The sequence below is a fragment of the Alexandromys fortis genome, unplaced genomic scaffold (assembly GCF_014885135.2).
Source record: "Alexandromys fortis isolate MF-2015 unplaced genomic scaffold, M_Fortis_MF-2015_v1.1 scaffold_75, whole genome shotgun sequence".
NCBI lineage: Eukaryota > Metazoa > Chordata > Mammalia > Rodentia > Cricetidae > Alexandromys > Alexandromys fortis.
In genome coordinates, this window is record NW_026067956.1 from 6048801 (window position 1) to 6066234 (window position 17434).

Sequence of the window (17434 nt, forward strand, 5' to 3'; positions counted from 1 at the left end):
ATATTCAGGGAAAGAAAAAACACTAGCCGTAAAAACTAGTGACCAGTTTTTATGACTCAATATTCTCCGGTCCAGTCACTAGGATAGTAGATAGGTCCCGGAGCTAGCACACTGTCTCTGTATGTTAAACTGCAACATTAGGTCACACACTGTCTTTAGATTTATGATTAATACAACTTAACCCTGCTCTTGAGTTGCTAACTAATCAACAAGACAAGATATATAGTGCAGTTTATCAAAACCATTTGGACTGCCTCTGTGGAAAGTTCAGCCTACGCAGAACAGCAGAGACTCTAGAGGGCATCGCAGATATGGTGACAAAGCTTGCTCATCCCCAGTCCAAATATGAAAGACGTTGGGATCCCTGGGATTTATCGGAAGATGGTTTTGGTGCTTGGGGGAATTGAAAAGCCTCTTAGGTGCTGTACCTTTTGATCCTGGTTGGTTGCTTGATTCTGCCCTCTAGTTTCCTTGGCTAAAAACATCTGTGCTCATAGTAGAAGGCACAATTGAGATAAAAAACTGACACTTATGATAAGATGGGAATAAAAGCCTATAAGCCAAGACGATGTGCTGTGACCCGAAAAGGAATCTAGCATCAAAGCTGGGGAATGGAGCAGAAGGGCCTCCGGAAGCAACAGGCTAACATTCCTGAGATCTCACTGTGCCTCTTCCTTCCTGCACTATAAATGGCTTGTAAATTCTGCTGCTTGGGTGAAAAATTCTGCCTATGGGGGAGCTGGGCAAACTCTATTAAGCAAGCTCGATAAACCAGTCCAAAATACCTATCCCTCTGGATTGCTGTGGCTGGGGGTAAGGGATCAGAGCAGGTTAAAGGGCTCTGTCCAGCTGGAGACCTTCAGCTCAATAGACTTGTCTGCTGGGCTGTTGTAGTAACACAGTAAAACTGCTTCTGGCTCTCAGCTTGGGGCTTTCTTCTCTTGGTTTGCTGTCTCTTGTGTCTATGTTTAATGCTTTGCGATTGAGTCTCAAAAGAATTTGCTAAATGGCGTGTAAAGTTCGTTTTAAAATTAGACTGTCTCCCGCCATTGCCCTGCACATCACTACCGGTGAGTAGCAGTATCCGTTTCCTCAGATTCTTTGTAATTCCAATTCTCAGCTGGAAATCAGTAGTTACTGGAGTGGAGTTTTTAAGTATGGGTGCCCACACATCTTAGCTGTGTGCATTCGTATAATTGCATGCAGCAGCCTTTGCCCTTTTGAACACCAAGTCACCTGGCAGTTTTCCTTGGTGGCTTATAGGATCTCTGTTAATGGGTACTGAGATTTTTTTTTTTGTCTCTATTTTTTTTATTTTTTTTCTTTTATTCTTAAAGCAATCTTTTCTCATTTTACATACCAATCCCCTCCTCCTGCTCTCCCACCTTCCACCCACCCCACCCCACATCCACTCCTCAGAGAGGGTAAACCTTCCCATGGGGAGTCAATAAGGTCTGGCATACACTTGAGGCAGGACCAAGGCCCTACCCACTATATCTAGGCTGAGCAGGGTATCCCTCCGAAGAGAATGGGCTCATTGCCAGTGACCCACAGACTGCCCAAGCCACACAACTGTCCCCCACATGCAGAGGGCCTAGTTTGGTCCTATGCAGGTTCCCCTGCTATCGGTCCAGAGTCAGTGAACTCCCACTAGCTCAGGTCAGCTGTTTCTGTGGGTATCCCCATCATGGCCTTGACCCCTTTGCTCAAATTACCATTTTTCCATGTTTTCAACTGGACTCTGGGATTTTTTTTTTTTTTTAATTGCTGTGAGATGTCTGGAGTCAGCCGGGTTCAGAACCGTGTCTTCACACTGCGTGATCTTTTCTAACCCAGACCTCAGCCTTTTCAGCTGAAGGTGAACCTGACGTGCTTGCTCGGTGGTTGTATTAAGAAAACGAAGGAGAGAGAGCACAAGCAAGGAACTCAGGACCGCGAGGGGTGCACCCATACACTGAGACAAGGGGGATGTTCTATCGGGAACTCACCAAGGCCAGCTGGCCTGGGTCTGAAAAAGCCTGGGTTAAAACCGGTCTCACTGAACATAGTGGACAAGGAGGACTACTGAGACCTCAAGAACAATGGCAACGGGTTTTTGATCCTACTGCACCTATTGGTTTCGTGGGAGCCTAGGCAGTTTCGTGGATGCTCACCTTACTAGACCTGGATGGAGGTGGGTGGTCCTTGGACTTCCCACAGGGTAGGGAACCCTTTGGGCTGACGAGGGAGGGGGACCCGGTTGGGGGAGGGGGAGGGAAAGGGGAGGCGGCGGTGGGGAAGAGACAGAAATCTTTAATAAATAAATAAATTTAAAAAAAAAAGAAAACGATGTACCGGAAATAGCTCAGGAAGAGCCCTGTCTTTTGTTCATTCTCTTTGCTTTTGTGTGGGGTGTCTGTTCTAGGACACATCGATTCGTGTGTTAATTTTCACTGACAGTTCCGCTCCTTTGTGAACTTTAGCTGTTTTCACCCCACCCTCCTTTCTCCTCTGCCTCCTTTCCTATGGAAGCCCTGTTTCCCATCAAGCCCCCTCTTCGTTTATTACGTGTACATGAGGGTTTGCCTGCATTATGTCCATGAACCACATGCATACCTGGTGCTGTAGGAGCCCACAAAGGGGCACCGGATCCCCCGGAACTGGAATTACAGACAGTTGTGAGGTCATAGGACTGGCAGGCCATGGGCCTGAGGGTCGAACTTGGATCTGGCTTGGCAAGGTGCATTGATGATGTTCATGCCCAGCTGCTACAAAGCACAAGAGGAATGCAGTCACATGACTTATATGCATGATTGTAAGCAAATCACAGACTGTAGATCAGGGCAAGCGAGGTAAATAGCCAAGGCTGTGGGATTTTTAAGGGGAAAGTAGTTACAAAGGGTGTCCTGAAAAAGAGGACAGACATCACTGAGAGTTTCAAGGGGAAAATAACACTTACCCTAGCAAGCAGGGTTAGGGATTTATCTGCCCTGGAGAGGGTTGAGGGGTGGCTGTAACTATTTGATTTTCAGGAGTTGTTGAAGAGACGTTTACAAGAACATCTACAGGAAGCTTGTGTGACGCCTGCTGCAGGCTGGCTCTCTCACCTGTGGCTAGAATTCCAGCTGGACCTTTAAATAGCCTAAGAGAACCATAGGATGAAGAGAAAGGATTGCTGGTTTAGAACGGCCTGTTACTTTTCTTTTTCGCTCTCATGCATTTCTTGCTTTTCTCACTGGTCTACTTGTCAACGAAATCAGAATGTCTTCAGCGGCTCAGCAAGGTCGCAGTGTTCCGTGTGTTTGAACTAGTGATACTTTCTTGTCCGTTTCCCTTCGTGGTAAGTTAATTGACTTCAGTACACATTTTTCGGTCACGCGGTGTTGTCAACCACTAGTGTGAAGTTAGTGCTGTCTGTATCTGCTGGAAGTTGTCAGCACCGAAGCAGGCAGGACCTTCTCTAGGTGCTCCATATATTATTTCCCCAGCCCTATGAGGCGAGTACCACCTCTAACATGAGGAACTGGGCACAGAGACAAATACCCCAACAGGGACTGAACGGATGAATGGATAAGCCTAGATTCAAATGAGCAAGCTATGATAGGCTTTTAACTACACACTAAGAAAGGATTCTTGTTCATTGATAGATGCATTAATTTGCTTAAGTGGCAACAAGACAGTAGTTGGCTTATAGCAATGAGGATGAGTTTGGTTTATGAAGCATCACAAAATTAAAGAGCCAAACAATTTAAAGTAATCCTTGGGGTTGCAGGGGTAGCTTAGAGGTGGAGCACTTGCCCAGTACACATGAGGGCCTGGGTTCAGCACTGCAAATCATCTACATTTGAGCATATTAAAAGGGCTCCAAAGTAACTTGTGCTCCACTCTCCATGTTCCTGTTCAGCTTTTTTCGTCTTGTTCCATAGTTCTTGGTGACTTATGATTGTTTCTTTTGTTTACAATTAGAAGTTGTCCTTCTGCTAGGGTAGGTGACGTTGGTGTCTGGTCACGGTAGATCTCCTTTGCCCTTCATCTGGCGGCAGAAGCAGCTCAGTGAATGTTGGGCTAAGTCATGATGCTAAGACACGCTCGCCCCAGGTACCTTTCACGCAGAACCTTGCAGTCTGTAGTTCCCCGTGTTAATACTGCTCTCTGTGTTCTGAAAAGTTGAAAAGGCAAAAGAAAGCTTCCTCTGTGGCCAGTAAGCATTTTCCTTACCTGTTTCTTTTGCAATTTTGCCCTGTAACTGAACACAAGGACTTAAAGATACGAAATCCAGATAGAGCGCACAAGTGTGAATTCCACATCCCCGCAGGTACTGCTTGGAGAGCGAACCCCACTGGACCTCTGGACTGTGCTTGCTGGAGGTAATGGTTCTGCTGAACTTTAAAAACTGTCACTTTAAAGCATATTTTGTACTATAATCACTACGAGTGTATACATAAACTTGAATACAATTTAAAGCATGATTGGAAATTGTCCCTGTCTTTACTTTTTATTGAAAAATTATAAATTAGCACATATGATTTTATTATGGTATTTAGATAGGACTGTTGATTTTCACCCCTTTTTCTCAGCCCTTCAGCCCCCTCGTGCACTCTCCCACACTCCATAGCCTCCTTGACACTTTCCTGTCAACGTGCGCCCTAGTGCCCACCCTCCACTGCTCAACTTTGTATCTGTGGTCTTTCTAGTTTCAGAAGTGTGTCGTCTCTCACTTAAGTGTACACGTATATTATAAGCCAGGATCCACGTGTGAGATGACAGGAGATTTTGTCTCTGTGAGTCTGGGTTGCTTGATTTAATCTTCACTCTTTCAGGGTCACCCATTTTGCCTTCATTTCTGGAGATGCCCCGCAAACACACAGTCATCCTTTGAAATGTGCCTTTAATGAGCGTTTCAGGCAATGTGCTGTGGGCATTTGGGTCCCTACCTCCCCACTGACCTCCTCCCAGGTCCACCCCACCTTCCTACCACAACAACCTTTTAAATAACCTGCTGGCTCTGCTTTGTAACTATCCATATACTTGTGTGTGTGTGTGTGTGTGTGTGTGTGTGTGTGTGTACACATACATACTGGGGCTGTCCAGAAGGACATGGTCAGCCTACCAGGAGTTTGCACAAGCCTACCTAGTCTGCACCCTTGAGGAAAACTCACTCTCCTAATCCCAGAAGCCTGTTTATTGCTCCGCAGGGGTAGAGCACCATGCACCCCTTCCAGTCCATTACAGAACATTGGCCTACTTGATTTTGTTCAGGCAACCACCGCTGTTGTGGGCTCATGAATACCAAGGCCTGTCGTGCCCAGAAGACCCCATTCTCCCTGCTCTCTGGTGCTTCCAATCTTCCCACCTCCCTCTTCCTCAGTAGTCTGTGAACCTTGTGAGGTGGTGTGGTACAGATGTCCCACTGTGGCTGTGTTCCACTCACACATTCTCGGCACTTCGACCAGTTGTGAGCGTCTGTGATACCCACTGTCCACTGCAGAAAGAAACCTCTCTGGTGAGGTCAGAGCTGCACCAGTCCACTAGTCCAGCTAGGAGTTGGGAAGGCGGTTTGACACTATGTGCATTTAGTGGGGTAAAAGCAGTAGGCTCACCTGTGAGTGTGTAAGCTTACCAGCTGTAGGTTCTTGGCCAGATTTACTGTACCAGGCACATGTTTCTTCCTATGGCTCAGGGATTAAATCCAAGCAGACAGCAGTGACTTCCCCTCATGACAGCTGTACCTCTATTGCATGACCTATCTTGCCACGATGGTCATTATTGTAACTCAGAGTCCACAGCTGAGTAAGGCCATTGATAACGTTCCCCTACAGCAGCCTGCATTGCACTCTCCAGTAAGAAAAACGAGTCAGCAAGAAGTAAGCTTTCTGGTCAGTACCAATTTGACCTCCCTGTGAACTGTGACCCAGGTCTGTGCTGTCTTCAGCAGTGGGGTCTTACCATTAATTTCTGATAAGCAGTCAAAGCAATGGCAATATCCCATACTGTTTGGGGCTTCTCTGTTTAACAGCTCAAGGGAAGTACCCTGTACCTGGCACTGGAATCTTTATTTGACAGCCTAGTCTTCTGGAAAGAGCATCACACCTCGTAGAGGGTAACACCAATTAAACTTCTTTATATAAATACATATTCATATGTATATAGATTTTATATACATATATAAAATATAAAATATTTTTTCATTAAAAAATCCAACTTCTCTTTAAAAGTTCGTCTCTCAAGTAAAATTAATAAACAAATTACAAAAAAAACCCAAATTATATACTTTTTATTCCAAGAGGAAAGAACCAAGGCATACATCTACTACACTTAGGAAAACCAGTATCCAGCAGTGTAGCTCCAAGTCTTATGGTTCAGGGTCTGACATCTGGTACCTGTGATCTTTTGGGCTTCAAAGGGTTTGGGTAACTCCATTTCTCTGATGCCATACATAGCATACACAGCTTGTCTCACAGGCTCAGGCCAACTCCATTCCACATCTGCTATTATCATTGGTGGTCATAGCATGTGTGTACTGTCCCGTGGTCTTGGCAACTCCATTGTGCTGGGGCCTCCACTGCAATTGAGGCTGCACCTTCACCAGCATCCTCTCCTGGTCTCGGCTGCCCTCCATGACCCATTCATGTCTTTAAAGCCAGTACCATCTGACAAGCTCTTACCTATTATCCTATCTGCTTCCAGCTTGAGACGGCGCCGTAGTCCCCCTCTGAACCCTTGCTTCTGTATGGCGATCCTGAGTAAACACTTGGAAGAAGATTTGACCTCAGTAACGCTGGTCTCCCACAGCCACACCTGATGTTTTAGCAGTGGCTAGCTAGCACTAACTGTCCAGTAAGCAAAGGTTTCGTTGCAGAGGCGCTAGTCTCCTGTCAATCACAGCTGATTCTTCAGTCTCAGCTGACTAGAAACCACAGATTCTTAATTCAGATATATCGCATGAATAACCCTGAAAGGGTCTTGGCTTCCCTCTGAAACTTTGCGTTCCAGGTCTCTGCCATCTGCATTTCTCTCTACGCTCTTCTAAGATTTCCAAAACACTTCTACCAGTCCTACCTAAAACAGCATGGTCAAGTCTGGCACAATAATACTCCAAACTCCTGGTGTCAGTTTTTAATCCTAGTATGCTTTCTATTGCTGTGACAAATACTGTTACCACAACAATTTGGTGAGGAGGTTTCTTTGGCTTACTCATCCCAGTTACACTCCATCTTTGAGGAAGTTGGGGCAGGAACTTTAGTAGGATCCTTTGGAGGAAAGCAGCTAACTGGCTTGCTCACCATGGCTTGCTTGCTCAGCTTGCACCATTCGCCTAGGGGTGGCACCACCTACAGTGGGCTAGGCCCTCACATCAACCATCAGTTTACAAAATGCCCCCCATCCCTGCCCCACAGGCCAATTAGAGGAATTTTCTCAACGGAGATCCCCTCTTCCCAGGTACTTTAGTTTGTGCCAAATTGACAAAAACCTAGCCAGCACACTTTCCTATTCTTTCCAACTCCAACAAACACATTTTCTTCCATACTTTATGTGTTCTTTTTTTTAAAGTTTTTTTTAAAAATTTTATTCTATGTGATGGGTGCTTTACTTGCATGTGTGTTTGTCCAACCGTACGACTGATGCCCTCAGAGGTCAGAAGAGAGCACTGGGTCTATCTAACTGGAGTTTCTGATAGGTTGTGAGCTGCCACATAGGTGCTGAGTGTTAAACCCAAGTCCTCAGTAAGAGCAGCCAGTAATGCTGAGCCATCGTTTCAGCTCCGTGTTCTCCCTCTTTTCTTTTTTCTTTTTCTAAGTCCCACTGAGTATACTTATTGCTGCCACAATATTTATGGTTGTAGAACCACATAGTACTGGTGCATGGGTAGCCTTCCAGAGACTCTCCTAGAAGAACCAGATTCTTCTCTAAGCAGGCATCAGCTGCCGATAGTTCCTCAGCCGGCGCTGGGACTTGATGAGCCCCTACCCCTCCATGCTGAAATGCTGGCTGGTTTGATCTTGTACATGACAACCACAGCCTCGGTGAGGTCAGAAACAGTTGGGGAAGTCTGATAGGACTCTAGGGTTTCCACAAAGAAAATAGTCTCTAGTTTCTCTGTTTTGAAATGACCATTTTCAGTCCCATCTTTACCCTGGTAGAAATACAAATGACCAATTAAGGTTAAAATTTAGCTTTCATATCTCCTGAGTCAGCCATTTCTTTTTTTGCTTGCTTCCTGTTCTCATTGTTTTTGCAGCTTGTGGGCACCGTTTGAGGTTTTAATGTTCTTATACCATTATTCAGAATTCACCTAATTTAAGCTTCTTTCCTTTTCCACTTTTGGAAGTTCTCATGGTCCCTTAAAAATCATGTCTGGCCACTTTTCAATAATAATACTCAACACATTCGTATTTGTCATTGATAACTTTAATATTTAAAGTAGTCAAGAGGCTGGGCATATTGTACATGCCTGTAGTCCTAGCATTCGGGAGGCAGAGGCAGGAGGATCTCCCTAAGTTTAAGGCTATATACAAGTTCTAGACCAGCCAGGACTACAGGAGCAAGAGAGGGCGAGACCCTCTGCCTAAGCTTAAATGTCACGTTTGCAGACAGTACCATGCCCTAGGATTTGAAATTCCCCAAAGCCATTGACTAAAGGGATTGAAATCCCATAGCATACCTGTTATAAGCTAACCAAGAATTTGGTAAGTAATTCTTCTGTAGGTGAAAAAATATGGAATCTGCGCCATCTAAAATGGTAACTCCTGGTCACATGGGGCTTGAAGTGTGGCAAGTTCAACTAGGAATGGGGCTTTAAAATGACACTTTAAAAAGTTTAAAAAATGCATTTAAAATGACACTTATCTAAAATATTAAACGTTCAAATGTGTTTAGAACAACTTGGGTTTAAGAATCTGTATTTTCTTCTTTATTTTTTTGAAACAGGTATTGGTTGTCCTGAAACTTGCTTTGTAGCTCAAGAAGTCCTTGAACTCACAGAGATCTGTCTACCCCTGCCTCTGGAGTGTTGGGATTAAAGGCATATGCCACCATTACCTGGCTTAGAATCTGCATTTTCAATTTATTTATTTTAAACCAAATGCAAACCAAGTAATTTCCAGGAAAACCTGAGGTCACTTACATGTAAAATTCACATTAGATTTTAAAGATTTATTGTAAAAAATATGCAAATTTCATATTAATGGCATGTGTGTATTGGTTATAATGTATTTTGCTGAACCTAGGGCCTTGTGCATGTTAGACAAGCGCAAGCCACGTCCCCAGACCCTTAATGCAATCAGTGTAACTTTTAAATTTATGTAAACCGTTTGTCCTGTACCTCTGTCAAGCCATGCTGTTTTCTTTCTGTGCTACTAGCCATGATTGTGAGCCCACCCCAGCTTACAGACTTTAAAGAGGAAGGAATTCCAGGTGTTTAATTCACTCCGTGTCTTTTAAACGCTGACATCAACTGTTCACACAGCGTCTGGTCTGGGATCCTGCTCTCATTGCTGCTATACCCCTGTTTCTCCTCAGAGTTTGTACACTTCATCTCTTCAGAATGCAAGGATGATCGTGTGAAGCCCGTACTCATGGCTCCTTGTTATTCCATACGGTAGCTCATCACACACGAGGGCCCTCAGTCTGGCTCTTACTCCCTTCACCGAACCTTCTGTCTGGATCTCTCATTCAGAGACCTTTCCAAAACCTTGTGTGCCCTGGGACAGTTTCAGTTCACAACGTGGATGGTTTCTCTCATCTGAGATAAACATTAGCTTGTGGGTGCCCCCTTTCTTTATCCTTCCTTAGATCCTACAGCAGACAGTCTGTAGTAAAAGGAGCGGGCCACGTCCCACTGCCCGGCTAGCTTACACCCGAAATAATCACACAGAAATTGTATTAATTAAATTACTGCCTGCCCCATTATATCTAGCCTCTTCTTGGCCAACTCTCACATCTTGATCTAACCCATTTTTATTAATCTGTGTTTACCACAAGGTCGTGGCTTACGGGGAAAGATTCAGCATGTCTGACCTTGCAGCTTCATGGTGGCTCTCATTCTCTCTTCTTCCTCCCAGCATTCATTTCTGTCCTCCCTGCCTACCTCAGCTCTGCCCTATCAAAAGGCCAAGACAGTTTCTTTATTCAACCAATGAAAGCAATACAAATACAGAAGAACCTCCTACACCAGGTCTGCAACCACCTCACTCTGGCGGATGGTAGATCTGTGTATGATAAATACCACATTCATAAGTTTTTTGCTGCCATGCCCAAGGCAACCTACAGAAAGAGGAGTTTACTTGGTTTCATTAGTTCCAGGAGGGATGAGAGTCTATCCTCATCAGAGGGGGGAGGCCTGGTAGCAGACAGGCCTGGTAGCTGGAGCAGCAAGCCGAGAGCTCATATCTTGAACCACCAGCATGCAGCAGAAAGAGTGAAGCGGGAACCATGAGCGTACTTAACTTTCTCCAACAAGGCCACCCTTTCTAAGCCTCCCCAAACAGTGCCACCAACTGGGGACCAAGTATCCAAATACATGAGACTGTGGATAATACCTGGTTCAAACCACACCTGCCATGTTGTAGTTTCTATTGTTTGGTGATACACTGACATCCCTTGTTAATCCCAGAGGTCCTATCTTGTTTTTATGTGTTTGGGTCTGTATCATCAATACTTAGTGTGGGATTCAATTTTATGAACATTTCTTAATTGGTAACTAATCACCCTCCTCCATACAGGCATTCAACTGTGTGTCTAGGGTTGGATCTCATTACCACCACTAAACAGAGCTGCCATTAGGTCAATGGTTGAGCATCCTGTGCCTCCTTAGTAAAAGGAGGTAATGCTCGCCTTATAGAGCGAACAGTTGGATAAGTTAGCACTGGTAAGTGTGTAAATGTAGGCCTTGTGCAAGGCCAGAATGTGAGAAATAATAGTTATTATTTTCGTAGCAGTCTAAACTACTTCTCTCTTTCTCTCAGGCCAAAAATCACATGTTTTAACTGGATTTCGAAAGCCTAGTGTTACAGAAACCAATGAACTGGGAAGAAAAATCCAGTTCTGAGCAGCCACTGAAATCAACAAGTATCTACTTTGCAAGGAACGTCTGGCACTTTTTTTGTGACTCTTGTTATTTCAGAAGAACAGTGTGAGGCATAGAGTGAGTCGGCTCAAGATGCTTAGAGTTCAGGAAGGAAAACTTGGCCTCCATGTTTTAGAATAAACTAATAGATCATGTATTCGATCCGGGGGGTTGGGAAGATGGCTACCGACTCAGTTATAGTGGATTGTGGGAAATACTCAGATGAAGTAGGCAGCACTGACACGAAATAAAATGGACCCAGTAGAGTGAACTGAATATTTATAATTTTAATTGTGCCACTCTGAAAGTCTTGTTGAGATACAATGCACATTTATCTAATAGCAGCTTACAGTTCAGTGGTTTTTTATTTATATACTGACCACTCAAACTCCATTGTCTTTAGCTTTCATTCCCCCTTTCCCCACTATCTCTCTGCCTCCCTTAGCTCCCTGTTCCCCACCTCTCTATAGTTTCCTATCTGAGTATTCCAAATAGCTTCCTTTCAACTAGCAGATGATTTCAAGGACATTATGTATCAGTACTTTGTTCCTTTCTTTGCTAAACGATGTTTGGTTGTGTGGCTCTGATCTGTTGATCTACCTATTGGTCAGCAAACATACAGTTTCCTCTTTTCAGTGAGTACAGCCAATGTTACTGTGAGCAATCATGGACAGGAGTTTCTGTATGAACAAATGACTGTGGTTGTCCCGGAGTTTGTACTAAGAAGTAGAAATTCTGGGTCGTGTGGTAACTATATTTACTATCTTAAGGGACTGTCGAACTTTGCAAAGCGGCAGCACGTTCTCCATTCTTACCAGCACTGCACGAGTACCCCGGTTTCGGTCCAGATTTTGTTATTGTCGCCTGAGGGGCAGAGAGAATAAATAGGAAGAGAAATCTAGGTTGAAAAAGTGAAAAGGGAAGGAAAAGGAGAGAATGAGGAATACACCCAGAGCCAGGCAGACACCAGCCAGTGAAAGTAAGATGTACAGAAGTAAGAAAGGTAATACGCCCTGAGGCAAAAGGTAGACAAAGAAACAGGTTGATTTAAGTTATAAGAGCTAGCTAGAAACGTACCAAAGCTAGGCTGAACATTCATTACTAATAATAAGTCTCTGGGCCATGATTTGGGAGCTGGTTCGTGGTCCCAAAGAAAAACCCTGGTACACATAATGCTGGCGTTTGGCTCTCTGCTTTAGAGAGGAAGGACTCAGGACTCCGGATGGGGAAGAGCAGAGAGGCTCAGTAGCGAAGGGGTGCTTTGCCCCTTTTGAGGCTGCCGTCAGGGATTCACCACCCCGGTAGATATGGCCAGTCATTCTCCTTTAGACTGGCTGGTTTTGGCATGTAAGTGACAGTCTTGGTTTGAATCAGGTCTCAGGTTCTTTCATTCAGGGACAAGGGAGCTGGAGAAGGATGGGGGAGGGTGGGGTTAGACTGTAGAAGAATACTAAATAAGGATAATATGATTGTAGATTCTGAGGAATGATGATATACATTGGTGGTGTCAGTATTCAATTTAGAGAGTAGAACAAGATAAATACTGCTGAAACTTGGGGGCTGGATTTGGTCTAAGCACATTATATGCAGACACGTATGAATGTTAAATATTTAAAAACATTATTGAAACTGTCTTCTCATCCAGCCTTGTCTCCCGAGAGGATAAGCCAATGTCCTGGGATTTAATTTTTACATTTTCTTTAATGTCTTAAAAATAACTGTATGACTTGTGCCTATTTCCCTAAACACTTCACTTTTATTATTTTTTAGTGCTATGAGTATATTGTTTGTTCTTTTAAAAATCGCTTAGACTTGCTCATATTTTCCATATTTGCCCATGTTACATTTATACAGCTCGTGAGTTCTTCCCTGGACTCATCAGCTGTGACTATTTAGCTACCCCTTCTCCAGACAGCAGACACCTACTGACCCCACATTGCTTCCTATTATGAAAAATGGTTGTCATGAATGTTTTTCACGTGTTTCCTGAGCCATCATGTGAGAGATTATCTTGGGAGGTGTTTTGTCAAACTGTGGGTCGTGATACATAAGTCACGGAAGTCAATTTAGAGGAAGTCAATTTAGCGTTACAGAAGCAAAGGGGGTTTAGGGGTGCGTGAAGGCTCCAGGTTCCAGCCAGATCTGCAGCCGTCCCAGGTCTCTACCTGCTCCGTAGGAAGCCACACACAGGAGGCTGTAGGCATTCAGGAATGAGGAGGGGCCTACCTGGAGACCTCACAGACGTTTCCATGGCAAAAGAAGAATGTAGAATGTCAGACACTATGGCTGAGTTTGGTGGCTCCAACAGCTGCTTGCCAAGAGGATGGATGTGTAATCTGAGCATCTGGGCACTGTCACAAGCGGAGACAGGTTCCTGAAAGTGAAGAAAAACCATGGACGCCAAATGGAAGCCAAAAGAGAGAGACTCGCGGGCTCAAAGGAAACAGCTGAGCGCTCTACCCCCGGGAAGCCGCTTCGTGAAGCACCAGGGTAAGGAATCGGCGCACCTACATAAATTTCTGCACGGAGGGTGTAAAAGACGTGAAAACCCAGAAAATGTCATCCTGTATCACACATAGTAAGAGCAAGTGCGTTTTCGTTAAACCAACTTCACTTGTAAGCATTCTGAGCTTGCTATTTCTAGTTCTGCACCGAGGTACAGGCTCGCTCTTTTTCTTTTTTCCTTGATTTTTTTTTGAGACAGGGTTTCTCTGTGTGTCCTGAAACTCGCCCTGCAGACTAGGCTGTTCTTGAACTCAGAGATCCGCGAGGTACAGGTTATTTCTTACCCACACTGAGGTACAGGGTATTTCTCATGGTGGTGGTGTCGGTAAGAAGACAGAATGGGGGATGCGCCTGTGCAGTTTTTCCATGTGAATTTGTGCCTGCGTTCTTCCCGTGTTCCTGCCGTATAACTACGCTGGCATGCTCAACAAGAGATCCCTTGACTGTTGGTAACCTATTTGGTTCTCAGTGGTGTCTCCTGGTGGTGCTCTAAAATTTTAAAACTCGCGTTTTCAGATCTATCCCTAATACATGAGCTGGCTGTTTGGAGCCCATTTCCTATACAGAGACACCTTGCTCAGCCTAGACACAGGCAGGAGGGCCTGGGTCAGGCATCAATGCAGTGATGGAATAGACTTCATTGACTCCCCGTGGGAGACCATACATTCCCTGAGGAGATGGGAGCAGGCCAGGGGAAGGTGTGGGGAGCCGGATAAGGGGGAGGAAGGAGAGCTAGGATTAATCTGTAAAATTAAGAAACAAACAAAAAAACCAAAGTATTAAAAAAAAAAAACCTCACATTTTCCTTTTCTTATTAATGCGAGCATTCCAGCTATTCACCTTTGGCTGGTTATGTTGGTCCTAGTCTGTGTCTTCTTTTCCCCACCTATGATGTCTTCTGATGGATAGAAGCAGTTCTTGGCTTTAATGCCATTGGACTTCATTTATTTTTCCTTCATGGGTTTGTATGGTTTTTAAAAATGTTTTTATTACAAAGACACAGGACGTTCTTATCTATTGCATTATTGTGGTTTTAGCCTTTCTGATGGAAACAGAGTTAATGTGTGATGCGAGAAATCAAACCTCTCTCTCTCTCTCTCTCTCTCTCTCTCTGGAAACTCGGCAGTTTATTGACTCATCTGTTCACTCCGCTCGAATGTGAACTGTTTTATGGAGCTTTCTGGTGTGTATTGTATGTGTGTGTTATGTTGCAAGGATCTGAACCTCAGCCTGCTTCACACTAGGCAATCCTCTCCCACTGACTTTACCCAGCCTCTCATACTCCCTTCTCACCTAATGTGTGTTCAGCTTTTTCGGGTTCTACGTGGAGTCGGAAAGAATATATTTTTTATTTTAAAATTACACTTATGTATTTATTGTATACGTACACATACATACTCAAGCACACCATTATATGTGTGGAGGTCAGAGAACAGCTTGTGGGAGTTAGTTCTCTCCTACCACGTGGGCTTGGGCTTGAATCTAATCATCAGGCTTGGTGGCAAATGCCTTAACGTGTTGAGCCATCTCAAAGCCCAGAAGGCATGTTGATTATTTTTGGTGTGCAAAATCCTTATGCATATCCTATACATCCTGCTTTATTGGTTACATTGCTTAGGTCCTCATCCTTATTTTTGCCCATATCACTTGATTTGCACTGAGAATGCTAACTGAAAATAAAATCTATTATTAGCTTGATATCTTTTTCTCCTTACATCTCCTATAGTTTTGTGCTTGCTTCGGCAGCACATAGACTAAAATTGGAACGATACAGAGAAGATTAGCATGGCCCCTGCGCAAGGATGACACGCAAATTCGTGAAACATCTCCTATAGTTTTATGCTTTGTAAAAATGACTGACAGTTTATTTGGAGCACAGATCATCACTATCTCCGTTGTCAATGCTTTGAGAATTATGATGTTTTTGTTATATGTAATACTATTATGGGCTGAAATTCTGCTTTGATGTCATAATCTCAACATTAGCGATCTTATTTTACTTTACCCTTCCCTTTGGTCTAGCCCTTTGGAGTCACTGTGTTTTGTTTTGTTATAGGCGGCATATAATAAATCTACTATGTGAGCCAAATTGAACCCCCCCTTTATAGTGTGTTAAGTGAGCCCATCACATTTATTGATACAGTTAGTATATTTAAGCCTAACTCAATTGTGTTTTATGCTGTAATTATTTTATTTTGCGTTTGTTGTGTTTCTCCATATATTTTCCACTATGGTTGAGATTTTAATTTCTGATGGTAAGAAAGACTTCGGTTTAGGGGAGCTAAAGATGTCTCAGCAGTTAAGAGTACTGGTTGTTCTCCCAGAGGACCTGGGTTTGGTTCCCAGCACCCATGGCTCACACCTGTCCATAACTCCAGTCCCAGGGGATCTGACACCATCCTCTGTCCCCCTTAGGGATACACACACACACACACACACACACACACACACACACACATACACACAAAACATTTATACACATAAAATTTAAAAAATGACTTCAGTTTCTGTTCTATTACTTAGTACTTAGACTTTTTTTTTTTTTTTACTGCCTTTGCTCTCCATTTCCCCACTTACCATCTTCCTACCTTGTTTTCTAGGTTCTTCCCTCTGTCCTTCCCTCCCTTCCCTTCTCCTTCCTCGCTCCCCATTTTCTGTCCAAATCCTGCTGTATTACCCAGGCTGGCCTCAAACTCATGACCCTCCTGCTGCCCTATCCCCAGTGCTAGAGTTATACAGCCCAAATGTCTTGTTTGTTATATACAGCCATGTCTTGTTTTGTTTGCTGATCTCTAATATTGTTGACTTCTGATTATTACTATCTATGTACTAATCAACGAACTTATTCCACCTTCTTTCCCCACTCACATTTATGCACGCGGATGACGTCACCTAGTCAAAACCTACAGTGGATGCTCTACTCAGGGACCCTCACTACAGTCCCCTTAGGTGTGCATTTGAACACACTAACTGCTCACGGCTGCACCTTTTGCTGCCAGTTAGAAAGAGTTCATCTTCTGTGATGCTTCTCAGGGTCATGTGAGGATGGCGCTTGAGCACTTGTGTACATGGTGCCTTTCATGTCTGTCGGTTGTTAGCTTTTTGTAGTTTTTCATTCCTTTCTTTCTTTCTTTCTTTCTTTCTTTCTTTCTTTCTTTCTTTCTTTCTTGTCTTTCTATCTTTCCTTTCTCTCGCTCTCCTTCTTCTTCTTCCTCCTCCTCCTCCTCCTTGTTCTTCTTCTTCTTTTTTGATATTTGAGATAGGGTTTATAACTCTGAAGCTTTGGAGCCTGTCCTGGAACTAGCTCTTGTAGACCAGAGTGGTCTCGAACTCACAGAGATCTGCCTGCCTGTGCCTCTCAAGTGCTGGGATTAAAGATGTGTACCACCACTGCCTGGTTTGTAGCTTTTCTTCTCTAAAAATATTTTATGTGTATAATTGTTTTGCCTGCCTCTATGTGTGTGTACTACATGCATGTCCAGTGTTCAAAGGAGGTCAGAAGAAGGCATCAGATCCCCTAGAACTAGAATTATAGATGGTTGTGTGAGCCACAATGTGGATGCTGGGAACTGATGCCATCTCCCCAGCCCCTGGAGCTTATGTCTTTAAGGAGCAGAGCAGGCTCATTCTTGCCTCCTCTTTCCTTCATACTCTGTCCCAGTGTCTCTCTGCTTTCCTCTGCAGTGTTGCTTCTGTATGCTGCCTTTTCTATGTTAACGCTTAGAGAACAGTCCAAGTCTTTTGCCCTTGTAAGTTACTTGACTCGCTTTATATCTAAATAAAAGCATTTTAAAATTTTTATTTGGTATTTTGTTTTTGATTTTTTTTGAGGTAAAGTTTCTCTGCTGTCCTGAACAGACTGTGTAGCCCTGATATGTTGCCTTA

At 43.9% G+C, this 17434-nt stretch overlaps 1 non-coding gene across 1 annotated transcript; it reads left to right on the plus strand.

Annotated features, from left to right (window-relative positions):
• Positions 1 to 15279: 15279 nt before the first annotated feature.
• On the plus strand, positions 15280 to 15386 carry LOC126507697 (U6 spliceosomal RNA). Its single transcript, XR_007593613.1, has one exon. It is a non-coding gene; the product is annotated as a U6 spliceosomal RNA (small nuclear RNA).
• Positions 15387 to 17434: the final 2048 nt, after the last annotated feature.